Source organism: Lissotriton vulgaris, chromosome 12 (assembly GCF_964263255.1).
Source record: "Lissotriton vulgaris chromosome 12, aLisVul1.2, whole genome shotgun sequence".
Taxonomy (NCBI): Eukaryota; Metazoa; Chordata; class Amphibia; order Caudata; family Salamandridae; genus Lissotriton; species Lissotriton vulgaris.
This window is the reverse complement of record NC_141700.1, coordinates 243899635-243922986: the sequence shown is the minus strand read 5'-3', so window position 1 is coordinate 243922986 and position 23352 is coordinate 243899635. Positions and strand designations below refer to the sequence as shown.

The following is a 23352-nucleotide window of genomic DNA, read 5'->3' as shown; positions in this document are numbered from 1 at the left end:
TTATTAAAAGGTTTTAGTTTGTCGCATAAATGACAGTTAAAATCTCCCGTTAGTATTACGCTCAGTTCATTTGGTGTCTTGTGTAAAAGGTTTAAGTTTCTTAAGCATTCCTCTAATTCAAAAATGGCTTTTCCCCTCTCCATCAGTGCTGGGGAGTTGTACCAATTAACTAGGAAGAGGGTTATTCTTGCTGAGGTGAACCTTAGAACTTGTAGGTTAGACACTCTAATTCCTACCTACTTGGGAATCCCCTTATCTTGGAGGAACAATTTATCCCCCTCTTGCTACAGAAGACAAGTCGGAGCCATTGTGCCTCTCAAACCGGTCAGATCAAATTCTGCTTATTAAGCGATACATTTGTGAAATCAACACACCCGCCTGGGTGGATACAAATTATATACTTTGCCATCCTGTCTCTTGATCGGAGAGCTTCTGCTATCTAGTTTGACTTCCAGAAGAATTTGAAATTTTAGACAGAATAGCAGTTTGAATTTCAGGAAAATCACACCTGCTGATTCAATGCCAGAAGACCTAACGTGATAGGGTAACTTGAAACAAAACCATGTCGGACTGGGACCCCAAAGCAGCCATGGCAATGTTCTTGGACAAGCCCCTGAAGAAGAACTGCCTGGCCCCCGGGGGATGGAAATGCTTGCCTACTGCTTTTGTTACTGGGGGCTGATATTGCAGTACCACTGAAAAACTGCCCCCCACCACTACATAATTAGGCCCCACCCTTCCAGTCTCCAGGGGAAACGCCTGATGCGGTCCGGCCAGTCCGGCCCTGAACAAATCCCGGATAACTACAGACGGATGTTGGAAGCACAAAAGTAAAAATGCTCATGAAACAGCCCCGTTTGCAGATTCGGCTGTGTTATCTTTTTTTTTATTCCATTACCAGTTCACATTTCCATAGCTCAGAATGTTCGCAAAAGGGCGCCTAAGCGCTGCATAGGAAACAAGCCAATAAAAAAGATCTAAATAAGAAATACTGTGTTGTTGCACAAGGGTTCTTCTCGTTGACATTTTGAGAGGAGCGCTAACACAGCACATGACACTGCTCTAAATCATAGAGTGCTCTCCTCACTTGGCAGAAAACACAAAACCAGTTTTCGTTCATTTTTAATATCGCTTTAATATTTATGAGACACCATTACCGGCTTTTTGGCTGCTAAGGCTTTCCATATCATTTATCATTCATATTCTGAAAGATGCATCTGTTTCTCTGCTGATGACAATCAACCATTTAATTCTAGGATGAATGTTCTTGTAGGTGTGCCCAGGAAGACACCAGAGGGATGGGCCCATCTGAGAAAAGCCGGGAATAAAATGTGAGGCCAAACGTTGGCTTTCCTAGCAGCCATATTAAGGGAATTGAGGTTAGGAAGGCTTGAAAAACACCCCAGTAATGTGAGCATCCGCTAAAGGCTAAAGTATTGGGAATGATTTTGCACCCGATTACTAACATTGGGCTAGTCTGATGTAGGGGACAAATTCCTATTTGCGCATAAAATAGGATCACACTCAGGTGTAAACTGCACCTGATAGAGTCGGTCGCTGTAATTTCCAAAATTAATGGTGTTAGTTACGAACCGATGCAAATGACGATTTGAGTTGGTTTGTAACCAAAAGTAACACAACACATTGCCTCGCTTTACGTCACAAGGGCGTTCCAAGGTGGCGCATCAGTGTTACTGTGCATCACTGATGGATTTTGATGAAACTTCATAACTATAAAGAATTGCAGATTTGGATTGTACCAAAATCAAGAGCTTGTATGGCCTTCGAAGAAAAATATTTTCTTTTCCTCATTTTTCCTCGCATTCTACAGCACACATACAAGTAGGAAATTGCCGTAGTTGTAGTTTTTTATGCAGGAATGGTCCCCTTCCTGCACATAATCTATACTCACCACAACGCAGACAGACTTGCTTTATGGTGTAATGGTGCCTGCCTTGGTGTATGGCTGCTGAAAGTTCACCAGCGCAGGAAGCAAGCAGAACTATTCTACTTCTTTGTAGCTATGGCTCAGTTCTGCTCTCTCCAATCCATAGAACACAGAGCAGAAACTTTGCTTGATGCCTTTTGTCGCATCAACTCTTTCTAAATCTGGGCCCTTGTGTTTAAAGTGCACGCAATTCTGGTTTACCCACCCCAAACCGGGTGAAATCATGTGCTAATGGTCCTAAGTCCCCATTTCAGGGCCTGCAACTCAGATTCTGGAGCAAAAATGTGCGCCCGATAACTACCATGCCTAGCAAAAAGCAATAATTAGCAAGTTCAAAGTGTATGCCTACGATTTGCCCTGTACTTGTACTCAGGCCTATAACTTCTGGAGTAATTAATTAATTTATTTATGTATTTATTAATTTAAGGAATTTTTTCACAGTGCTAACATGTTGTCTAGCGCCCACTTCAAAACACTTGGGAGAGAAGAGCGAAAAAAGCGAACTTCAGGTGGATTTCGTACTCGAAATTTGTCCCATTTTCACCACCTACCCAAGTGTAACAAAACAGTGCAACTCCCTAAATCTAGTTTACCACCACCCAGCAGTGGGTGTGGTCTGGCATTAATTATACTCTTTTTCAAGGAGGAATTCACAAAACACACGTGATGGCCATCTTGAAGTCATGTACTCTAAGAGGCAGGCATTTTCTGTATGAATACAGTGACCAGAACAAAAAGCACAATGTACATGCAGCTGACCATAATACAACAAGCAATGCTAATGGTGAAGCAGATGGCACGCTCTACAGACTGCCCAGATCCAGTGGACACGTTTCTGTTTTCTGAGGTCGATCGGCCATACTTCTCTGGATGTAAGAAAAGTATGAAATGCTGTTTATGGTACTTAGTCATAGCTGTTTTAACTCTGAGGTTTTCTTATCAGTAGCTTAATATGCAGACAGGCACCAAACTAGTCTTTGGCGAGGCCCCTGGAACGCTCTCCCAACCTCCATTAATCTCGTGCCATCTCTCAGCCTCTTCAGGAAGTGTCTCAACTCTCATCTGCTTACTAAACTTGCCCACTCGTAGCTGGTCCACTTCCGGTCAGTTTGTTATTTTTAGATTTAGCCTTCTAATTTCTCTAGAACATGTAACGTATACAAGCCATATGTCTTTAAACACCCTTCAACAATGTCCGTTCTTGTTGAGTGGTAAATAACTTAACGTTTGCTTTTGTAATTTGTTCACTTGTAATTTTCTCCTCATGCATCATTACTGTTCCTATTGTGAAGTGCTCTGACACCTTCGGGTAAAGTGTGCGCTATATAAAAACGCATAAATAATTAATAGTAGACATCTGTGTACCATTACTTTCAACTAAGTTTACTCCTGTTGGCCTCTATGTAGTATACATCTGCTATGTACCAGTACTTCTGGACTGTTACTTCCCATTGCCTTGCAGATAATTTACACCGGCTATGTACCATTATTTTTTAATGATGTTAACTCCTGTTGCCCTGTACATAGTACTATTACCTCTGGACTATATTACATCCTGTTGGACTGTACATAGTTCACACCTGCCACATACCATGCTTTTGAATTATTTTAACTCCTGTTGCACCGTAAGCAGTGTACGAGCACTGTGTTCCATCACTTTTGCCTTTAAAGTTTGCTTTATCTCCCTGTGTTCTGTTTGGTGTGTTGTAAAGCGAGATGGCGGATGTATGACGTTACTCCGCATACCGTTACAACTACCTACCATTACAACGCGACCATTACAACGCATACCATTACAACGCATAGCGCTTTGGGGTGCTGGATAGTGGTAAGTATAATTTACTATTCTAACTCCAGTCCCCGTGGACCCTAGGGAAGGTGTTGGATAGTAAATTATACTTATTCCCTATCCTATAGCGCCCCCCAGCGCAATGCGTTGTAATGGTATGCGTTATAAAAGTTGCGTTGTAATGGTAGTGCGGAGTAACAAATGCGTTGTAACAGGTGCATACCGAGATGGCACCACTTGCCACATTCTACCCACCATCTCAATAACTGTTGTAACTGAATGAATACACTCAGTCAGATCAAGGTTCCAGTCTGTAGATCAGTAGTTAAGACAGTCGTTGAAGGGTACACCCAGTTTGACTGCCTGCGGTTACTGCTGTGAGTTGCTAGTAGCACAACTACGAGAACTAGCGTCGAACACGAATATCCGATGAGCGGTGGTCCCCATCACATACCTCGGAAGGACACACAGATCGGATTGGCTGACATGAGAAGAAGCTGCACCGAGGCAGCCTCGGGTGTCCACCGCGGGCGCGTGCGGCCGAGCGCTGAAGGGAGGGCCGGCCTCGAGAATGTACCAGCTGCTCGTCAGGTTCCCGCCAAGATACCCCGTCCATTCTTTCCTCGTGGGCCTCACATTACTGCCCGTCAGAAATGTACACCGGAAGCCAGAGGTGCAAGGCTGCCACAGCTGATATCACGGTCCATCAGCTTCACCCGAAGGCAAGAGAGGCAGCACGTGGCCCCCAAAGCGACATACTGTAGCTGAATGAACTCCCGCTCTGTCATCGCTTCTCTGAGACAAAATGCACAGGCGGAGTGAGTATCAACGATGGATTAACGCAGCCATGTCAAAGAGCCCCTTGCAAGCAGGCTGAGCCAAGGCTGAGCCAATGAGAGAGAAGCGCGAGCTGGCTGCAGAAGAAGGGCTGTTGTTTCTGGATTGTTGCTTGACACACAGCTGTGGCCTAAAAGAGCCCCTTGCAAGCAGGCTGAGCCAATGAGAGAGAAGCGCGAGCTGGCTGCAGAAGGGCTGTTGTTTCTGGATTGTTGCATGACACACAGCTGTGGGCTCAAGTGCAATGGGGGAGCGGGTTGTCTCTTTCCGGTAAAAGAGAACTTCTTGGAGAGGGAGTGTCTGCGCTCTTGGGCAACCAAGGCACCGAATGCCTTGTGCTTTCATGAATTTATCATGATGCTGGCTTCATTTGCCCCCTGTACCCTCAATTTCTCACCTTCGATGGGTGCCATGGCTTGAACCCATGAGGTGCCCCAGGTAACAGTGTGCACTAGATAAAAAAATATATTTTTACTTCTTCTTGAGCCCTTTCGTGATGTACGGCAGGGGACCAAAGTTAGTTGTAAATAGCACTCTAAGACAAGGGGTTAAATAATCTATCAATGATTATCTCTTACCTGCCTTCTGCTCTGCCTTCCCTAACCCCATCCACTCACAGCCTATTTTCTCTAACATGCCTAGTGTGAGCCAGGTGCAGAAGCAACAGAAATATACCCTAAGCCGCTTCTCTCCTTGTTCTTAGTTCTGATGTGTTTTTCAACTCCATGTAGAGACAGAAATACCTTAAAATTACCAACAACAGAAAATAACACCAAGTACCTCAAGTGGAAGTCAATTTGCAAGCACTCTGGGGTCTATAGAAATACCACAGGCCACACCCTTTGGCAGATAGTATGCCCACTAAACAGTGGCGCACTCCCTGCCGCCTCTGTCAACCCCAATCACTACCCGATGATGTCATCAGAAGTAGCTGTGTGACCATTCAACCTTTAAATATTCAAGGCAGTTGAAAGAAAGAACCTGTTTTTAGCGCTGGTCCCATTAAAGTCGATGGAACGCTATTTAGTCAAACTTAACGCATAATTTGATACTCAGTTACTGCATAAATGATTAGATATTAAAATATCGCCAAATCTTTGAAGACCTGGTTATTTAACTCTGTTTAATCTATTACTTGGTCTCAACAGCATATGGTGGCTAGCGCCAAGACGCCTTTGGGTATTCGTGCACTCACCAAATTCAATTAGCAAAACATAAATCCAGGGGCCCGGTCTATAGGTATACACAGGGGATATCTGCCAGGTTAGAGTCTCTGAATATCATACTGAGATGGGGCAGAGTCGGGCTCTTCAGAGACACCGGTCTAGTGGGCCACTTCCATCGCCCTAATTAAACGGAGAAGTACGAGATGTTGATTTGTTTTTTTTATCAATCCAAAGGTTTTTCTCATCCAGGTTCCTCCAATCATGTCATAACAGCAAAAAGCAGTGTGGTGTTTCACGATCACCACTACAATACTGCACAAGTTACGTGTCCTGCTTTCAGAGCAATGTGTTGACTTTGGCTCATGACTTGTGTGCATGTGAGTCTGTGGGTTTCTGTGTACTGTGTTACTTGTGATTTTCTTTCTCTTTGATGCAAAGGGAGCTCAGTAAGTTCTGGATTCAGTCACTGAGTTGTGGCCCTGCTCATTTGAGGTGGAAGTGGTGTGTGTCTAATGGGAGTACATATAGTTACATAGGGTTGATACAGCTCTTGTGACTATATCGGTGCGGTTACAAAGTGCTGTGGTATTATTATGAGAACCTGAAAGTGGTAAGGCGTGTTGCCTGCAGGCCTCAAAGAGACACACTGGCAGAGTCCTATGCTCCTATTGCCTGGAATGACTGTTTTATGAATAGATTATTCTGATTATCTTAATATTAGGCAATGTGCAGTTAAACGCATAAATTGTATTAATCGATTGAAAAGACTGTACCCTGCTTTTCATACAGACTCTACAGCAACCACTTAAATAATCGCTTTCAGCACAATGTGGAGTCCACTACCACCCTAGTACATGCTGCAGGACTCTGTTAGAGGCAGACAGAGTCGGGGTGCATTTTTGTAGTGTGGTCACATAGATTGTAGTCGCTGGAGTTAGGCAGAAAGAGAGAGCCCAGGATAAGGCAGGAGAGAGATGGGAAGGTCAAGAGAAGAGGAATGTCGGGAAAGCTATAACTGAAGAGGAAGTAGAATGCAGACTGGGCCAAGCATGTGGCCAGAGGAAAACGTAGGTACTGGAGATTGAACAACAAAGCTTAATACTTTGAATCTTAAACAAAAACAGGTTAAGGTGTACAATGTTAAAAGGGAGGTTAAGGTGTGAAATGTTAAAAGGGAGGAGGAGGCTAAAGAGCTTTAAGGGCAGGTAATGTTTCAGGGTGAGGAGATGGGCTAGTTTTTAGGTTGCAACCAGACAGTGCAGCTGCGTGGTATGCGAAAAATATCTTGGGGAATTTCAGAAAGTTGACCTCGGAATGCATTCTGTCAACTGCTTGCCATTGTTTTTTTTGTTTTGCAACTCAAATTTTCTGGCTTGCCATTTGCTGGCTTTATTTGCTTAGACTGTACTGCTTGCGTTCATAACTCCCTATACCAAAGACGTGTTTACAGTATTCTTCCACAAACTAGTTTTCTGTAATAAACAGGCCTGTACATTTTGTTCTTATCTCGTTACATTTGCTAGGTATTTAAAGACCGAGGTCAAATATCAAGCTGTGTCTTTGAGAGTGTCTGGTGTTTATTTTGCTTTTGGCTGACTTCAAAGTAAGAGCGTTTGTTTACATGAAAGAGGACTGTAGTATACTTTCTCCATGGAGCCTGCTTGTACCTTTTTTTACATTTTATTTTAGACATCGCCACTCAAAAAGTACCTTGTTCCTCAGCTGGACAAAACATTTACCTTTCATTCATGGGGAATGAAGTTCACTACTGCCTTTGTCAGGTTGGGGTGGAAGCATGAACGTTTCTAAAATCATGTTTAAAAATATTAGTTAAAAAAAAACTTGCAGTGATTTAGTCTATTAATTATTTGCTATTGTTCACTTAGTTTGACGTGTAAATGAATGCTTGTCTGTTTTCAACGGGGAGCCACATGCAGACCGCGCTGTTTTAGTCTGATGTACTAGTACTACTAAGATGAAGCAGTTCTGCATGCAAATGAAATGCATTTATGGAATTTCTGCTCAGACTTTTTCATATTTAACACACAATTTTTGCCAAAATTCCTCTCGTTTGGTGAGTCCATTTAATTTGTTAAACTGCCTTTTTAGACACAAAGTACAAAACTGCATTTCAGTCTCAGCGTCTGCAATACCTTGGGCAATTTACACTATTTATGGCCCATTCGTTGTCAAGCTTAGGATAAGATCTTTTCAAAGGATAGAGCCAGCCACATTGTAACAGAATTTAACAATGCTTAGTTTTCACTTTGATGAGTAAAGCATATGTTTTATTTATGAGATTTGGGGCAACTCGTTTTGGAGAGTTGGAGAAGGTTAAAGGCACTTTTTATGACAGCTTTTGTGTTTATGTTTAGCCACCCAATAATCATGTATTCTGTATGCAACTCTTCCTTTTCCTGAACAAATGCATTACTTTCTCCTTTTGTCCTTGCAGGCACTAGGGTCATGATTTGAATGGTGCAGAGGGTGAAGTGGCACAGGGTTTATAAGGTCTAGGGAACTTCATGAATATAGCCTTATAGCCCGCCGTAGCGGGCTATACCGGCTATTAAAGGCCCACTGAATCGTTAACACCTTCGCTGCTAAGGCAATTTCCCTCCTGTGCTGGAAATTGCTATTTTACATTGTTTTATGACGAGCTGGGCTCGTCATCAGCACACGACCACTGTGCACCATGACGAGCCCAGCTCGTCATCAGCATCGAAAGGGTTAAAGGCCCGAGCCGAAGGCGAGGGACTTTAACGAGACAGCGGGACTTTAATAGCCGGTATAGCCCTGCTACGAAGGGCTATAAGGCTATTAGAACATTCTGCCACTAGAGGGCAGAATGTTCTAACAAATTAAACGGAGGGTTCTCGAAGCTGGAGGGGATATAAATCCCCTCGAGCTTCGAGAAGCCTTTGAAGAACCTTAGAATGTTGCTCTGCGGGCCTTTACCGGCCCGTAGAAGCAGGGAGCACTCCATTGTCTGCAATGGAGCTCCCAACATTCCAATGTTCTAATACTGATTATTTCTATATTTCACTAATAAGCAAGCAGTCACAAGTGCAGTTACTTTGCAGGCACTAGAGTCAAGATTTGAATGGTGCAGCAGGTGCAGTAGCACAAGGGCCAAAAGAACTAGGAAACCCACTGAAAACTGATTATTGCTATATTTTACTACTTAACAAGCAGTCAGAAGTGCAATTAACCTGCAAGCACTAGGGTCATGATTTGAATGGTGCAGCAGGAGCAGAGGTACTGTGGCCAAAAGGTCCAGGGAACCCTCTGCATACAGATTATTGCTATATTTTACTATGCCCCTAACCCGGAGCCAGCTCTGGCCGATATCTCCCTGCTACCTATTTACCGTTTGAAATATAACAACCTAGGCAATAAATTCTTAACAATTGTGAAGTAAGAGACACAGAGAAAGAAAAAGAATTTATAATACCAAAAAATTCCAAGACAACTTATCTATGACACTTTTTTAATTGTATTTGTTTTCTGTTTATTGTAATTTACAGTGTTGATTTAAATGTACTTTTTTATTTGATTGCAAAAGGAATTTTTCTCTCTTTTTTTAAATGTATTCATACATTTCTTGTCTTGGAATTTTTTGGTATTATAAATTCTTTTTCTTTCTCTGTGTCTCTTACTTCACAATTATTAAGAATTTATTGCCTAGGTTGTTATATTTCATATGTTGCTTTCCCTGACCTAGGAATTTCTATATCTAATTCTCAGGGAGTCCTTGATACTTATAAATTACCTATTTACAGTTTGCCATCCCAGTGTTCCCTGTGGTGCAGTGCAAGCTCTGTATCCTACACCGCCGCTGTGGCGCTTCCGGGCCCTTCCTCTATCCCCTCACAGGCTTCCTCTCTCGCAGGCTTCCTCTCCTCCTCACCTAGGACAATGGCACCCCCTTAAAAGTGTACGGATCACCAATTTTTACAATACAGGAAGCTTTTATAAAAAACACCTAAACGTTTTATAAAGTATTACAGCGATTTATAAGAGCACCAGTTATATTGCACAAAGACACTTTCTTTATGACACTGGGGAGATTACATGATTTGGCCAGGAGCACAGGATGTTGAGCCAGTACCAAGACTCGAACCCAGTTTCCCAAGTCGGCAGCTCTTTACTGTTATTTCACATCTTTATTATAGTCATTTGCAACATGTACAAAAAACGTTGATAAACACAATAGATTTTGCATGGGTGAAACCTACTAGCTTTGCCAATGCTTGTTCTTTATTATTACATACAACACAATATTAAAATACATACCTCCAGGATGTGCACTGTATGAAAACGTCTCCAACATTTGATTTTACTAAAATATTGTCCATATAGAATAGCAACCAAGGCCATGCAGAGGGTGCACATACCTGGCTTGCCTTTAGTTCACTATTGGTATTGTCAGTGTGGGAGAAAGTATGAACGTCTCAAAATTCATGTTTGAAAAGTATTTCTCAAAAAAGAAACTTGCACTAATGTACTCTGATGTACGACTGCTACCAAGATGAAACAGTTCTGCATGTGAATAAAATACATTTTTGAAATTTCTGAAGAGAGTTTTTCATATTTTACTTATTTGTTGGAGAATGTCTTTAAAAATTAAGGTGGCCCAAAAGTTAACTGTGCAGTGCACCCAAGTTACTTGCTTTCTTTCTCGTCGATTAACTGGTTAATAAATGCTTGCCCGTTTTGAACAGGGACTGCATGCAAAGGTCAGGAGGGCAGTCGCGGCCCCCAGACTACAAAGATCTATAGAGACTTTATAGTATAGATTATACAGCAGAGCTGGCTGGCTTCAGTGCAGCTTTGCTGCAAGTATTGAAACTAAATGCTATAATGCAGTCAACGCTGGCTTTGTCAAAACGTTTTTTTCCTTTTACTTTGAGCCATTTGCAAGATGGCTAAAAAACATTGGGAAAGCCAAAGCTTTGCAAATGCTTGTTCATGTTAGAAACTTTGATGGGTTTACTTAGTGTGTGTGGCTAAGCTGGAGGTGTTTTATACATACTGAGTTCCCTCAATAATTGAGCCTATTTTGCAAACTGCATGAGTAAGGACTTTTCACTCTCCCAATATTTATTTAAAGAGATGTCTTTTGTGGCTATCCTAAAGACACGTACCATCCTCTCAAAGCAGCTAATACATGTGGGCTAAGGAATGTGCCAAAAAACACAGACTGAATACAGGACGTGGTCTGTCCAGTAAGTAAATCGAAAAGGTTTTATTAGAGGCAGGGGCCTCTGAGAGACGTTTAGGCTGATTCAGAGTTAGTGACATTTCCCACTATACCTCTGCCCTTATGTAATGATCAGGGGTACTGGTGTGTCTAAAAAACAAATTTTTGATTTTACTATAGGCCTATATAATCATTCAAAGGCAACAGCGCAGGGTATCTTCTCTATATTTAGTAGACACAAGTTTCTTGGATGGATGGATGGATGGATGGATGGATGGAAGATAGACGGACAGACAGTTAGCACAACAGTTTTATGATGGATGGACAGACAAACAGATAGATATATAGATAGATAGATATATAGATAGATAGATAGATAGATAGATAGATAGATAGATAGATAGATAGATAGATAGATAGATAGATAGATAGATAGATAGATAGATAGATAGATAGACACCACAGCAGTTTCATTATCAAGAACCCAAGTACTGGAAGGCAAAATGTGATTCCTCTATCTAAGGTTTGAAAAACATGCTGCTCCTGGAACACTTGCCGAAAAAAGTAACTAAGTTGTGTCCCAGCGATCCATAGAGTTGTCATGAATAATGTCAATTCAGATGTTGCAGTGATGTTAAATGATGAAACCATAGTACATGTCATGAGTGATGTAGTTTGTGAGGTACTTAGTAGTGCATGGGGATGGTGTGAGTTAGAATTACTTTACAGCACGAGTTATGGTTACTTGAGATAACTATTACTGGTGAATTTCAGAGGTTTTGTTAATTTAAAACAGTATGTTTTACCCAAAATTTTCACCTAACTATAACATCCCTTTAACCTTTGTTTTTTTCTGTGTATTTCTAAGGTTTTTTTTTTTTTATGAAAAGTAATATATTTTATTTCCTAACTACAACCTCACCTTAAACCATACTGTGTGATGGCAGGCGCTAGCAGCATTCTTTTGCTTCCGCTTGGGCAGAAGCAGCATTTTTCACTGCTGCTGCCCAGGCAGGAGCAAAATTTTGTTCCCTGCCCAGGAGAGTGCACTCCCCCAGGCACAGAACTACAGTGTCCCGGGGATGGCTGGGACACTGCACCATATCAAGCCCCAGGCGATTGGGTCCCCTGGTGCCAGTCATCGGCTCTGGGATGGGGACGGCACAACCCCTTTCCCTTAACATTTGTTTGGCCTTGTGGGATGGGTTCCCAGGAGCCTCTTTGAGGCTTGGAGAGGAGGGCCACATGACCCCTCTCCATTTTCAAAATATTGGCCCCTGTGGCTAGGGTCCCATAGGGCCTCTCTGAGGCTCAGGCAGGGAGGCCACATGCCTCCTCCCCATTATAAAGTTTTCAGCCTCTGGGAATGGTGACCAGAGGTGTATGTATGTATATATATATATATATATATATATATATATATATATATATATATATATATATATATATATATATATATATATATATATATATATATATATACACACACACATATATATATATATATATATTTATATATATATATATATATACACACACATTGATATCTACCTGTGTATGTATATAGATAGATAGATAGATAGATAGATAGATAGATAGATAGATAGATAGATTGTATAAAAGGTAACTGTGGCTGTGTATTATGGTCCAATAATACATCAGGGGGTTTGTGTAGCATAAGCATCACCAGACCCCAAAGGTCCAAAGATGACTTCATTTGATCACAGTTGATATACCCTGTTATGTATTGTTGTATTCTCTATTTTCATAGATGCAGATTGAATGTAAAATATGCCTTTTCCAAACAGGAAAAGTTTTTCCTATGTATTTAATATTTAATTAGGAATTTTACAAAATGCTGCACGTCACCTAGGTCACTTGAGGGCACTTATTTACAGTTTAGAATCAGGTCTTTAACCACTTCGATGCTCATGACGGAACGGTTCCGTCATGAGCATCGGTCGCGCTGTGCTCATGACGGAACCGTTCTGTCATGACCACACCCGCGAATGGAATGTTCAGCACCGGGGGAGAATTGGCGCCGCAGGCAAGGTGTTAATGGATTATACTGTTGACTGCCTGTAGTAAAATGAAAAGAAAATATGTTGATATGCTGTTCAGAAGGTGGAAGCTAGGAGATAAGATTGAGAGAAACCCCCAATTTTGATGAAAGCCTTAATATATGAATGATATAATAGCAAATTAAGGAAAGTAATTTATGGACATGACATGGTCCCTGTCAAATATGTGTGAAACCACTGCTCCCGGTGCAATGAAAGCAACACTTCAGCCTAATCGTGTTCGGAAGGGATAGGGATGCAGAGGCCTAAGCCTAGTAGAGCAGTGCCTTGTCGGCTCTGGACACAATGTATGCTCCAAACACCCTATAGAAAGAGGGCACTGGTGGCAGCCTAAGCATTCTATAGTCTTCACCCTAGTAAGACACCAATGCCACCCAGGGTGCTTTTTCTTGGTGCAGGCTAAACATGAGCCCTGAACCTGTCGCCTTAAACTTGAGAGTACCAGCGCACATGCTCACTCCAAGACCCTTTTCCTTGACAATCCATCAAGCACCATCCGTCACACTGGAACACCATCTTCATTGAACACAGGTGCACCATCAACAAGTGGGGGCGGGGTGATGTGTTGCTGTTACAACTGATAGATGTGGGGGTGGGGTGATGCGTTGCTGTTACACCTGCTATATGAGGTTGGGTGTTGCATTGCTGTTACAACTGATAGATGCAGGGCTCTGTGATACGTTACTGTTACAATAGATCGATGTTTTATTAGCAATTACAAATGGAGGTTTGATTTTCCTTGTTCCAGATAAGACACATCATTGTTAAAAAAACTATTTACCAGGACCACCAAGTTTTTTGCTCCTTCGTTAATAAAATGCACTGTCTATTGGTATTAACATGAAATACAAAGATATTTCATCATCATTGCTTGGACCATCTGGTGGAAATCCTTCCAGTGAGCTTCTGCCCAATAACTTGCCAACTAATTCCCTGTTCAGTTGGTAACACCCACCTACTCACCAGAGTAGAACTGGCCATTTAGGTTATTGGCCATTTCTGCATGGGGTCCAAAGCCACTGGAGGCGGTTTTTTGAAAGCCCAGGGCTCTTGTCAAGCTTTCCAGGTCTCTGGGGTTTATGACACGAGGAAAAGCGGAAGTGGATATATAGAGTTTGAGAGAGACAGAACAAAATAGGGAGAAGGAGAACTGGGGCTGTTTTTTTACATTTTTCCAGGGTTGCTTTTGGTTCTCATTCAGGCCCTGATAATCACAGATCATGAGGAAAACATGCCAGAACCTGCCATCAAACAATGGGTGGGGCTCACCTTCTTTCTTCCTATTACATAGTGTGGGAATTCCCTTCTAAAGGAGTGCCTGTGGAGGTAATATACAAGTTTTTCCCACAAGTCGCCCGCTCTGCCTACTCAACTCCTTTCAAGGTCATACTCCAGGAGTAAAAGTTGCCATGGTCACGCAGAACCTTGGAATACAGACAGATCATCTGTAAGAAACTTCATGCTGCCCATGCTGCCCTAGAGATCCTTATGGGAAAGGCCCCTTCTAGCTCTTTAAACCCCGCAGTCCAGCACACGTTCAACTACTGTTGCATCGCATGCCAATTATCCCTTAGCCCTTCATGGCAAACCAAAGCAATGTGTATGTAGGTGTGAACACATGAAAGTACATTGAAACATTCATCCTTGGAAATGGACAATCATTTTCCAGTGTTTTATACAAACAACATAGCTCAGAGATGCTCTACGTCAAGGATGTCCAGAAATGATGGATTTGGTCCAGTTTATTCTGATTACTCTGAGGGGTCGAGAACAGTCACCTCCGACCAAATCGATTGCAGACTTCAAGACTTGGCATTACAGTGAGGAGAAGTGGTTGATGCCCACTTCTCTCTTCTTGCAACGTCTCAAAGAAGCTGCCTTTTAACAAGCAGAGCAAGCTCTAGTCACAGAGATACCCCGTGTGAGGAATGGTCAGGTATTGGGTGAAAAGGCACCAGTATTGCTAGATTGCCTTCACGTGTGTCCAATTCCAAAAATGATAACCTGACATATGGAATGGAACATGGTGGCCTAGGAAATGGAAAGCAGCACTGTGGGAGAAGGGTGAAATGTAACCACAACATCAGTAAAGAGGAGGAGAAGGTGTGTAGTCTGTGAAAGTGGGATATACAAGGGTCTCCTCTTGCAGTTAAACAGGACAGCAGTGTAAACAGAATGAGGGATGAGTCAGTTGGCAGAGGGTTTCTGCTTCAGGATAGCATTGGGTTCAAAGTAGGCTGTTCCCTAAATGTACGTCAACCAACGTCAGATGTAGAGCAGCGACTTAACACTAAGCTCCCGTCTGACATGGAAGAATGAGGTATTGCGGACTCATGGGCCAACTGTATGATGCCTTTGCACCGCAGCAGACTTCATCCTCGAACACCCTCAATCCTTCAGCTTACATTACTTCTGCGTGAGGCCTGTGCGTCTACAGAAAGCTCAACTCAAAGGCAGGCTATACACTGAGCATGTTCTCTGGCTCTCTTCACTTATGCCCATCCATGCTTTACAGCACGGTGACATTACCACTTACCTCCTTCAATACACATTTATAAAAAAAATAATAAACAAGGAGCCTTGGCATTTCCATCAGAGACATCGAGCTACATGGGATCATCTTTGGGGAATTTGCTTAAAATCTTACTTTTTGAATAGTAATGAATCATGATTAATGTGTGGTGAACCATTATCTGCTATGTAGCACCAGACTGCTTCCTTGCATGTGTTCCTCTGTAAGAGAAACCAATAACATACGTTTTCTCTCCATATATAACCAATATAATGCATGCAATCTGCCATTGCCAAGCAGCAACAACGTTTTTCTCACCATATATACCCAATATAATGCATGCAATCTGCCATTGCCAAAGCTGGAACAACGTTTTTCTCTCCATATAGACCCAATATAATGCATGCAATCTGCCTTTGCCAAGCTGCAACAGACATCAGGCCCACCCTTGACCCCCCCCCCCCCCCCTGAATGTGCAGTAGCGTCACAATGCACTGCTACTGATCCAACATAGCATAGGAGCACAGTTAAACAGCTTCCCTCCTGTCAATCATCAATGTTAAAACACGTAGAAACTCTCTGAAGATGCCCACAACGACGTAACTTACATCTATATACTTAAGAAAATGATTAAGAAAACACATATCAACATTTTCCAGTGCCATCTGTCATACAATGGCAGTCACAGACTGAGCTGATAATGTCCCCCATGGTCCTAGAACGTGAACATCTGTAATATAATAATAAAAAGCACTGGAACAGTTCTCATAGTAGTGTAGTGAGAAGTCACAGCCAGATTTGAAGAAAGACTGCCACATTAAAAAATATATATAATAGTGGACTCTGTCATACAGTTCCCTCTAAAAAACACTTTTAATGTCTTCTTTCTGAAAATCCATCCACACACACACAAACGCATGAATTAGGTTTTCCAACGTGTGTCCAGTCTGCTGCCCACCTAAAATGCTCCCAGCGGCATATCTGTTATTGCTTATAGTTCTCAGAAGCACGTGGCTACTTTCAGTGAAGAGCGAATATTGTCAAGTGAAAAAGAAACAGGAGATTTCATAGCCCTGGGGTAGAATATTTTAAAGTTGACAGTCGTGGAACAGCAATGGTGGCTGCTATAGCTTGAAGAGTGCGATTCACTCTGCACGTGCCAACAATCGGCGTCCCAGAATAAATAAACCTGCTATGTGTGTGCACGCCTGGATTAGGCGCGCGTGCCCCTTCCGCAATCAAGCAACGTGCTAGACATGTCTGCTAGGAGATCTGCTGAGGAGAAGACAAGCATGACAGGCCAGACTGAAAAACAACACCCAAAAGGCATGGCAGGGGAACAAAGATGGCTGACATTCCATGTGAAATAGAATAAAAACCAACACATCAGGCTGAAATAGCAGCAGGAATGCACGTTTCAAAGGCACAAACAGTGTTTTTGAATCATTAAATTATATTAGGCTTGCACGTGCTTCTCTGAAACATCTGTCTTGCAAAACTGTACAACTTATTTTCCTGGCACAATCGAAAACGCCCTCTACAATACACAGAGCCTCAGACACAGCAAAAACGGTGTAGATGCACGATCCACGAGTCGATAATAATGAGAGAGCTGCACCACGAGCAACAGAAAGCTTTTTAACATCACACTCTCCCCATACACACACGTCTAATTGTCCCTTTGGTCGGTCATGTGACGCTCAGCCATTGCGCCTCCTCGCCCACTAATCACCCATGCTTTGAAATTGTCATTATCCTGCCTGAATTAATTTGCTAGTGCCACGTGCCTGGCCTGCTTTGTTTTCCTTAATTGTGGCGCAGATTATCGCGACACTACGACGGGGTGAGTTACCCACCGGTAGACTTTTCTACCCATTCTTAAGAAATTGCATTAACATGCTATTGTAACTCAGCATGTCTGTACGTTAATCTTAATTATTTAGGTATATGAAAGAACTGACGCTGAGGAAAAGGCAGGGGAGCAAACTCAGATAAAGTAAATTGGCCAGGATCACTCAGTGTGCTCGAGTGGGAAGCCAGGATTACAACTCTAGTTTCCATGTTGCACAGTAAACAACTTAACCATTGAAGCGCAACTCCTCCCTCACAGGGCATGGTTTCCGTCTGCCCTTTCTTTAATGTTATGTCTAGGGTGGTATGTGGCAGGGAAGACTTTTTTTTTAATGAACCCCGGTCAACCGTGCTGCAGTGTGCGCCAGGAACGCAGAACCAAGTGGTTGCTTTACCTGTGTGAGTTTTGGAACATTGCACACGAGTGAAACTCTAAGGGTGATTATGAAACCCGTTCCCTGTCATAGAAACTGTTTCTCCCGGTGACATCTGCCATTTCCTCCTGCTCTTCGCGTTCAAAATGACACCACTGCCTGCACATTATGATTTTAGCCTGATATTTTACTTAGAATCACCAGGGCTTACATGTGTGCTTCCCTCAGAGACAAATGTGCACTCACCTACACTGCGCGCCTGTCTGCGCCTGCACTCTGGCAGAAATCACTGAATAAACGCCTGCAGAAAGCTCTGCGGCGTGCAGGCAGTCACCATAGGGAACACACATTGTGTGTACTTTACTGCGAATATGTCCAGACGCAGGCGAACGTCTCCATTTCCAAGAAAATCCATGCGGCGAGAAAACAGCCATTGCCACCTGTTTGTCCTAGGAACTGCTATTTCTAACGAGTGTTTGATATTTGCATGCCACCTTTCCTATGAGCCGTGGAAATAAATGCACGAGGAAGGGCAGAGTGCAGTCTGCTAGTATTTCTTGGATGGCAGATTTTCTCCCCTTGGAGACCACATACACGGAGTTCCTCAGCAAACCACCTGCCTGACGCTCCACTGTTTAGGAAATCAACGCAGTTGATAAGTTGCTCGTCCATAGCCAGAGTATGTGGGTATTAAAAATATAAACAAACATATGTATCTAAACGCAGAACGGTCCCAGAAAGTCAGGCAGCGAGATAGATAGAGACGCAGATAGAGAGCGAGACAGAAGGAAGGAGAGATAGAGAGACAGAGAGAGAGAGAAAAGGGAGGGGATATATTTTGACGTTCTTAACAAATTATAGACATCGGTCTGCATAGCCATGAACATGAAGTCGGTATCAAAATGAAAAATAAAAAAAAGAAGAATCGACTTTTGAATATTTTTCTACGAATTCGGGGCGTTTTATTCGAACTAAAACGTGTCCAAAACATGAAATCATTATGCACACAGTGGCGACAATATCTGGACAATGTTGGCATATTGTAGTCACTTGGTCCAATATAAGGTATCATTCATTTCATGATAGGGCTGGGTGTCAAAAATGCTTTGAGGTCTCCTGCAGAAAACGGAACGCACGTTTTTGGTGACAAAGTAGCAACCATTTTAAAAAATAAGATTTGAGCCCCGCCTAAGGAAGGATACAAAGAAATCAGGCAGTTGGCGAAAGGCAAGGTGCAAGACTGCGGCTGTATAATGGGTTCCCCGGTGGAGGGGTCTGGGGTGTAGTCTCACTCATCCGCTGCCTTCCATGCTCAGTACAGGATCCCTCAGGCTGAAAAGCATCTCTGGGCAGAGTAGACAAGATGCACAGGGGCGCCGGGGCTCGTGTAGTTAGTTACCTGTGATTCCTCCAGTGGCTCGGGCAGCAGGTGGCTGCAGGCGTCCCGGTTGCTGCTGTGCTTCCCTCCGAGGCTCAGCAGGAGCTCTCTGAGCGCGTGGGCAGCGGCGGTGCAGAATCCCTATTCGCGTGGGCCACCCTCGCGCTGTGCCTCTCAGTCTCCCTTGCTCCAGCACCTTCAGCTGCGAACAGCTCCCTCTACCCGACCTGGCCCCGCCCCCTTCGGCGCGTGCCAGACAGAGCGTCACCCCATTGGCCACACCCACCCTGCCTAGCGCGTGTACGGGGGCGCTTGAGAGGTGAGGCTAAAGCGTGTGCGCGCTCTCAGTCCGCCTGAAAGCTACCGTACTTTGTCTCCGTCGTAGCCCTAGCAGAGTTTGGGAAACATGTCTGTGTCGGCCATCTTTGTAAAGATGATATTCTTGGATAATAGCGTAAGAATACGTAAAAACTCTTGCAGTTTCAAGTCTTTATTAGAATTTTTCACAAATGTTCCAAGAAAACATTTTTTTTCAAATAACATAATTACATACTTTTTTATTTACTCTTTTCATATTATAGGCATTGAGCTACATTATTTTTAAATATTGTAAACTCGATATTAAAATTACTCTTTGGATGGTTATACATATTTATTTGCTACCGTTTTCACAATAACAATGCTAGACTATATTTCAGCTCAAGGTAACAATGGCTATCCCGACTTGCTGTGCTGCTTTGTTTGTCTGCGTCACCGGAAGTGTACTTCTGTTTCCATGACAGCAAGTACGGTAAGCGTGTGATTCCAGACCAATTTCTTATTAACTTGTTTCTTGAGCGAATGTCATTATGTTATGGATATCAGTCGTTAAGGGAAGCAGGTGTTATACATGGCAGTTTTTCAGGCAACCCTGGAGCCGCATGCTGTGTTGGTATTTGACCGTACATAGCTACAACTTAGCAATGTTGTACAAACACCAGGCACCCATAGATGTGATGGACTTTTACCTATTCAATGAAATGCGTTCTGTTCAGGGATTTGCTCCAATCAACGGCGCGGCGCATTATTGTACCTCCGTGCGCATAATTGACCCCCACCCCATACAGCATAATTTCTAGCATAGTGCCATCTTTTTTTCAGTGCAATTATTTTGTTCAGTGCTGCTTAAAACGGAAAAAATACGTGCAGGTACTACATAATTAGGCTGCAGGGTAGGAGGCGGGCCAGGGGACGTGGCTAGGGGGCGGAGCTTAAGGCAAACATTTAATGGGATCTAGATTTTCCTGGTGTGCCTTATGGAGATATTTTTTTCTATCTTTAGAGTGTTCTTATTGCTCTCTTACATGTACTAAAGCATACCTTTAATGGTTACTATATGTGCAGATTGCGCCTGCATACATGTCACATAAATCATTTGAATTCTTTCACGGTTTTAGCGTTCATATGTGTGGCATTTCAAGCCTTAATGTGTGACACTTTAGGAGACACTTTATCTGAAGTAAAACAAATAAATGATGTCCCTGAATGTAATAAAGTGATAAAATGAGCTATTGTCAACCATAATCCAACATTTTCTTGGCCCACTTTTCTTACCATATATTTTCCTCCGAGGGGCCTTTCTTATATGCACTGAGGGGTGAAAGAGTGAGCATGTAATCAGTCATTATCAATTAACAGTGTAACCCATTTTGCTATACAACAAGGTCCAGAAATCAGGAACTATAGTTAAGGAAGTTTATTACAAATTAATAATCGAGTTCGGGTCCATATCCCTTAATACCATGCTTGAATTGAATTGAAATAAAATTTATATCGCGCAACTAAGCCCGTAGGCATCAAGGTGCCTAACAAAGAAAATTAAAAAAGGCAGAACCAGAGCTAAGGATAGGCTATGGCAAATAGCCACGTCTTAAGGGCCTTTCTAAAAGCTTGCTTTGAGGGAAGGGTTTTAATCTCAGACGGCAGAGAGTTCCACAACCTTGGAGCCAAAGTTGAAAAGGCTCTGCCACCCCACCTAGCTCTACGGACACGAGGGATTGATAGCAAGACTTTATTAGCCGAGCGCAAGGATCTGGAAGGGGTGTATGGAATTAACAGATCCCTTAGGCCTCCAGATTTGTTCGTGGCCAGGGCCCCATAGATCAAACAAAGGGACTTAAAAGAAATCCTGGCCTCAATTGGAAGCCAATGCAGTGCTTTCCTGGCAGCCGTGGCAGAGGCCCGCCTAGGGAGATCTAGCACAAACTTCGCGGCGGCATTCTGCACCATTTGGAGTCGCATTATCAGACTCTTGTTAATGCCAAGGTATAAGGCATTGCAGTAATCTAGTCTTGAGCCTATTAATGCTATTACAATTTGCTTTCTGGCTTGAGGGGACAGGTAATGTTTTATCTTCCTCAGGATGTTTATTATGCCCCAGCAGGGGGAAATAGTCCTACTTACTTGCTGACCCAACCCCAAAGAAGGGTCAATCATGACTCCTAAGTTCCTAGCCAAGGCAGTGGGTGTAGGGCACACTCCCAAAGATGAGGTCCACCATTCCGCCGACCAAATGTCCTCCTTACCTCCGAACACCAGAATTTCTGTCTTCTCGCCGTTGAGCTTCAATGAATTGCAAATCATCCATTGAGCCACTGCCTCCATGCAGTGTCTAAAATTGGAGGCAGCCAAGATGGCAGGTTGGGCGAGAGACATCAATATCTGCGTGTCGCCGGCGTAGGAGACTACCTCCATCCCGTAAGATCTAATAAGCCTGGCAAGTGGGGTCACATAGATGTTGAAAAGGGTCGGACTTAATGCCGACCCCTGAGGGACCCCACACTGCACAGAAAGGGATGGAGATAGGAACTCCCCCAGCTTAACTCTCTGTTCCCTCTGGCCGAGGAAGGAGGTCAGCAAACTAAGTGCGGGCCCCTCAACCCCTATCTCCCTCAGGCGAGATGTTAACACTGAGGGAGACAGGGTATCAAACGCAGCCGTAAGATCTAGCAGGATAAGGAGAGTGGTCTGGCCCTTATCCACTCTGGTGCAGATGTTATCAAGCACCGTGGTAAGGGCCGACTCCGTACTATGCTCTCTCCGAAATCCATGCTGCGAGTGATCTAAAAGGCCAGAGGTTTTCAGGAAGGCAGCAAGATGCTGGTTGAGATGAGTTTCCAACATCTTTGCTGGGGCTGGGAGCAGCGAAATGGGGCGGAAGTTTTTGAGAACGCCCGGGTCCAATGTAGGCTTTTTTAACAGTGGTTTGACCACCGCTCTTTTCCATTGTAGCGGGAAGGTCCTATCTCTCATTGCCCTGTTCATGATCTTTAGTAGCAGGGGCAGGAGAGTCTCCTTACATTGTTTAAGAAGTTTCAGGGGGTAAGAGTCTAAAGGAGAACCCAACCTGGTCTTAAAAAGGAGAACTTCAAGTTCCTGTAGGGAGAGGGGTGGAAAGTTGGAAAAACACCCTGACGGTACCTCCTCAGAGGATGTTAGTGGGGGGACAGGAAAGCTCGGAGAGGAAGACAGTGCCGACCTCTGAGATTCTAAAGCCGAATAAATTTTAGATTGAAAGAATTGTGCAACATCGTTACGTTGTGAGCTAACAACAGGGTCCGGCACCTTTAATGATGTAAGCGTGTCTACGATCTTAAACAGCTCTTTCGGCGAGGAGAGTGAGGAAGTCAGAGAGGTGAAATACTCTTGCTTAGTCCTTATCACCTCCATTTTGTACTCCTTTAGGAGGGTTTTGTGACTATCCCTCTCTCGCAGATCCCAGCTAGTCCTCCAAAGGCGTTCCTGTCTTCGAACTCCCTGCCTAAGGAGTCTTAATGATTCCGAGAACCACGGTGCCGATGGGCTTTTCCTCGCGGAATAACGGAGTGAGGCAGGGGCCAGGTCATCAATAGTGGTTATGATAGCAGTATCCAACCTGTCTACTGCATTCCCTACGTCCTCCTCTGAGGTGATCATCCGACTGGGCAATCTAGGGGCGAGCATATCATTGGTAATGCTTTTGAGGTTACGCCTCAGTTCCATTTTACTTGGCTCATTCACCTTGCTCTTGACAGTCGGGATCGTTAATTCTAAAGGGATCGCAGAATGGTCCGACCAAGAGAGAGGGATGGGAGTCCCGATGGTTAGCCGGGGATCGTTGGAAAAGACCCCATCCAGCAAATGGCCTGCTTGATGGGTGGGATCATTGACTAACTGTTTCATCCCACATCCGGAG

At 43.4% G+C, this 23352-nt stretch overlaps 2 protein-coding genes across 5 annotated transcripts in view; one reads left to right on the top strand and one right to left on the bottom strand.

Annotated features, from left to right (window-relative positions):
- SMPD3 (sphingomyelin phosphodiesterase 3) overlaps positions 1-19336 on the bottom strand; it is a 976655-nt gene extending 957319 nt beyond the window's left edge. For all 4 annotated transcript variants that reach the window (XM_086947747.1, XM_086947744.1, XM_086947745.1 and 1 more), the window contains exon 1: positions 19161-19336. The gene's annotated coding sequence lies outside the window, so the exon portion shown is untranslated. The remainder of the gene's footprint in view (positions 1-19160) is intronic.
- Positions 19337-19920: 584 nt separating this feature from the next.
- LOC147673861 (uncharacterized) overlaps positions 19921-23352 on the top strand; it is a 1240526-nt gene continuing 1237094 nt past the window's right edge. The window contains exon 1 of the mRNA XM_086947748.1: positions 19921-19929. The gene's annotated coding sequence lies outside the window, so the exon portion shown is untranslated. The remainder of the gene's footprint in view (positions 19930-23352) is intronic.